The 5000-nt window shown below is 34.9% G+C and overlaps 1 protein-coding gene across 1 annotated transcript in view; it reads right to left on the bottom strand.

Moving 5' to 3' along the window:
- Window positions 1-5000, bottom strand: part of LOC135223763 (mucin-2-like) — a 324280-nt gene that overhangs the window by 235201 nt on the left and 84079 nt on the right. The window lies entirely within an intron of this gene.

The following is a 5000-nucleotide window of genomic DNA, read 5'->3' as shown; positions in this document are numbered from 1 at the left end:
TATGCATGTTTTTAAAATTTTAATCTTAGTCGTATCGAATACAAATATATTTGGGATTTGTCTCTTGTTGTAACTGTTGAAATTTTAAATGTTACTTAATTTGATATTTAGGAAGTAGTCCCTCTCTCAAGCATACTTTATTAAAAGTAATGGCTACTTCAGCAGCGTTACACTTGTGGAGATTCTTCTCTATTTTCCGAATAGCGGTTTTTTCCATGTTACTTACACAGGCTAGTAGAGCACCTATAGAGGTCATGATCAAATAGTGTCAAAATAGGTTACGGTGCCCAATCTACGCTCCCGGATGAAGGACTTCCTGCAACGTTGCAACAACCATTGCGGAGATCTAACAGAATTGCAGCCAGAAGGATTGATAGGGGAGAGAAAATAACCTAGTTGAAGTTACCTGCCTCTTTCTTCATCACCTGGTCCATAAACGAGCTAACGACCGGTGACAACAATCTTCAGCAACTCTTGTTTGTTTATTTTTAAATTCACCTCAGTACATTGAGTGCCTAATTGTTCATTTGGACTGAAGATGAACCAAGGGAAGGGTTCGAAAGCTTTATATAGGGTTTTTAAATTATACACGAACTCGTAACATTTTTTATTATTGTGGACCTCTTAGAACATTATTACCAGTGAAGCGGTGCATTATTACGGTATTTAATTTCAAATTTGTGATATTAATCAATATTTGGATAAGTATTGGTTTATCAAGAGAGAAAAACATTGAAGGTTTGTTTTTTCCAAATGTTTCTGACTTAGATACATAAATAATTTATTCGCAGATTTTTTAAGCAATAGTCAGTTGTCGGCCACTATTAAAGGCGCTTCCAAGCTTTTATGAGGAATGCTCGTATATGGCGTGTGGAGTTAGCGTGATTTTTCTCATTACTGGTTTTATCTATCATTTGGACTGATCCCTGTTTATTACCAATTTTACACCATCTCTTTTAGTCCCGTTAAATTGAAGTAAATCACGATATCTCTCTTTTTGACTTTCGTTCTGCTCAGTTGAAGTGTTTTTCTCAAGCCGTAGTTTGTTTTATTGCACAAACTGAGGAGAGCACGCTTGGACCTGATTAAATTGTATTTCTGCTTTAAAATTAACCTAAACTGGCACAGGGAAGTAAATCTGGTTCTGCATATCAGTTTCATTAAAACTATACTTTCGTTTATACAACTTTGGGTCATTTAAATGCCAGTTGTCAAATACTAGTTTCAGGTAATGCCTTTTGCCAAAAGTGAATTATTCTTCCACGTCTTACCACTAATGAAATTACGTACTTTTCCTGTAGCGAACGAGATCTTGGGATTCTATTTCACCTTTGAATAGCCTGTGAGTTGCTCACATGAAAGTCTTCCAGTGATCAATTTTCAAATGGTCTGGTATAGCTGTTAGCATTCATAGCCTTTCACAATGTTCCTTACTAGATTTTGATAAACTAAGGAGGATTGCCCAAGTGATGTCACGCTAATGTCTTTGTTGTCTTCCGGTAGTTGCGTCCTTTTTTATTATATATTGTGTTAACGTCCACGGTCATTACATAATTCTGATATTCGTCTTTGAAGATGTTAAATTTACTTTACATGCTTGTGACTTGTTTCTTAAATACCTCCAGTTTTTTTTAGTGCGTGGTAAATTTTACTGCTCTTTCTCCCTAATCAGTTTACAGTCTTATCTAACAGAAATTGTATGAGTATTATAAGTTAATGCGTTGAATTTGAGGATTTGTTTACGACGAAATCTCGTTACTTCAAGTAGCCAAAATGATAGTCTACCCTCCCTAGATGTTCAGGTTAAGTAGACTCCTCTACCTAGCTTTCAATATTCCAAAATCCTTTTACAAATATCCAAAATACATATTATAGATCTCGGGTATAAGTGTTGTTTTATCTTTACTTGTTTGGTAAGGATCCCAAAACTGAGCGCCACCCCCTATTTCTCGAGCATTTGTATTCCAGGAATAATACAAGAATACGATTGAGCTCTTAAGAAGATGTGAGGAGATGTATAGGAGCCTCTGTGGAAATACCTCAGGCTTATCTGCTTTGTCACATCTTTATTTTATTTGCGTAGGATATTATGCATCTGTTTTTTCTCAGGCGTATTTGCATTTGAAAGAGAACGAGAGTCTGTGTGCGTGTATTTATGTAGATCATTTGTTAAGCCAGTTATTTTCATAATTATATTACATATCTAAGGTTTTCGTTTCATAGTACCTAGTCTAAAAGAATTTATCCGAGACGTGACTCAAGAGTATTATTATCTGTGGGTGTGCTTCATATTTGTTACATATTTTGAAGAAAGCTGCTTTTAAGAGGTTGCTGAAAATCCTAGTTTTAAGGAGTTGTAGTTTCTGATACCTTTGATATATTGATCTTTGGGTTTCGTTGCCGCAGTATCAGATGTCGGTATTTGTTAATTTAAGAAACGCTTGATATTTCACAAGGTAGACATTTACTCTTCGCCCAACTTTCATCTTTTATCTGGGCTCAGGTCTTGCAGTTACTTAAAAACTTATCAGGAAATTTAAAATTGTTGTAAATTTTTTAAAAATAGGTTCACTATGCAAGCTGTTCTTTTAACTAGCTTTTTTTTTATTATGTTTTATTGAGAATTATTATTATTGGTTTTTATAACTTAGTATCTAGTTAATTGAATGTGTACTTATCTTCCGTAATGACTCGAATCCACTTCACATGTAGAGCCCTAAGAAATAGTACCTGCAAAGATAAGAACGTTTCCATTAGTCATAAATGAAAATGATTTGTATATGTTTGCATTTTTATATGTGGGGAAGGTAATTACCACCCCACCTCTGCATATCGGCCCCCCCCCCCGCCCCCCCGGCCCCCCCCCCCCCCCCCCCAAACTCATACTCATTACTACTCACCCTTTCAGTTCTTTTGACAAATATATCAAGCCAAACATTTCACCTTCACAGTTTCAACATTTGGTTGTTTATTTGTATTGAAAACATCTGCATTTAACTTTCATGAAGTAGAGTCTCTCAACCGTCCCTTCATAAATTCTCACCTTTGCTTCTATAGACGTCACAAGTCTCTCCCCAATCTTGTGCACACTCACTGCTACCATCGGTCTGCTTCTGCTATGAAGCATATACCCACATAACCTTAGTTCACACCTTTGCTCTCAGCTTTTACTTCTTGCAAACTCGACTGCCAACTTCCCTTTGCTGCTATTGATACCACCATCATCCACCTTGATGTCTCCAAAAGACAATCCATCCATTAGAAGTACTAAATAGCCTTGGAGAAATAACACACGCGTCTCAGACCCACTTTTACACTAAACGTGTATGTGTGTGTGTGTGTTTCTGTATGTGTAAATTTCTGATTCAGATCGGGATCGAACCCTGCGCTATCAGGTGAAGAGCCAGTGATCTCTTAATTGATCCACACAAGTCATGAATATATATATATATATATATATATATATATTATATATATATTATATATATATATATATATATATATATATAATTGTAATTAACCTTTAATCTCCATTCGAAGGAAAATCCATATAACCCTACTACATACAACAAACAAATATTAGCTAACTTTCTCTCTCTCTCTCTCTCTCTCTCTCCTCTCTCTCTGTTTGTTTTATGCAACAGGGTTGTATGAAATATCCTTCAAATGGAGACTTGAAGGTTGTACTTAAAAAGAAAGAAAAAAAAAAAAAAGGTAGGATATGAAGCTTATTGTTGCAAGCGAGAAAAAATTCTGACCCTAATCTTTAACCCTCAGAGTTGCCGAGATTAAAAGAACATTTTATGCACTATTTTTTCGGCAAGGATGCTGGATGAGGAGGTTTTTCGAGGACCCGGTAATCTTACTTCTAGAGAAAAATTTTTGTTAATTTATCTTTAATATATATATTTATATACATAAGGTATGTGTATTTTATAATTACACACACACACACATATAAAATATATATAATAATGTGTGTGTATTATATGTAAAACACACATACACACAGACTATATATATATATATATATATATATATATATATATATATATATATATATATATATATATATATCTATATATATCCCGTAGGGGGTTAGTGCCGTCACTGCACCTCATGCAGGCGTTATTTAAGGTTCTTTGCAGCGTGCCTTTGTCCCCTAGCTACAACCAGTTTCGTTCCTTTTACTGTGCCTCCCTTCATGTTTCTCTTTTCTTCAATTCTATATATATATATATATATATATATATATATATATATACATATACTATCATATACTATACATATACACACACACACACACACACGTAAGTAATATTGGTGATGGTTTTAATTGATTATTGGGTGTTTTCCTCAGTTTTTTTATAATTAAAGTTTTCAGATTCCTTTCACTAAAGTGCTCAGCCTTTTTTTTTCCTTTTTTCGTTCATAAGATACTGATGTTTTTGTATTCTGATGCCCTTTCGGTGTCATTACCAAACATCTCCACGTTATTGAAACATTAATCTGTGATGAAGGTTCATTAACGATATTGTTTCTTTACAAGGCTGTACGGTTAACCAGCCTGACGCCCAACCCTCCTCTTGTCCGCATTTGAGATTTCATGCAAAGTTTACTAAAAAGTTATCCAGCGCAATATTGTTTTCCCACGCGCTTGTTTGGTAAACATGATCGAAACCTCGACGTGATAAAATTTACAAAGGTTTTTCCGTCAGCGGCGAATTTCTATTACTGAAGTAAATATTGACCTTGTATTAATTTCCAGTCATTTTTATGGCATCCCCAGACCAGTCGAGTTCCTATTTTCGCTTGTCATTATTTATTTGTATTTTGAATCTCATTCACGTATATCGTCTTTGTTATGATAACTGCATTTAATGCTGAAGGCAACGAACTTTGCAGTCCAGCAGGAAGAGCAGGGTTCGATTCCAGCCAAGGCTGACTGGATTTGAGGCTTGTTGGTCAAATACATCAGGTCCTTTTTTTTTTTATCTGAT

Source organism: Macrobrachium nipponense, chromosome 10 (genome assembly GCF_015104395.2).
Source record: "Macrobrachium nipponense isolate FS-2020 chromosome 10, ASM1510439v2, whole genome shotgun sequence".
NCBI classification, from domain to species: domain Eukaryota; kingdom Metazoa; phylum Arthropoda; class Malacostraca; order Decapoda; family Palaemonidae; genus Macrobrachium; species Macrobrachium nipponense.
The sequence above is the reverse complement of the archived record's forward strand: the minus strand, read 5'-3'. Positions and strand labels throughout refer to the sequence as shown.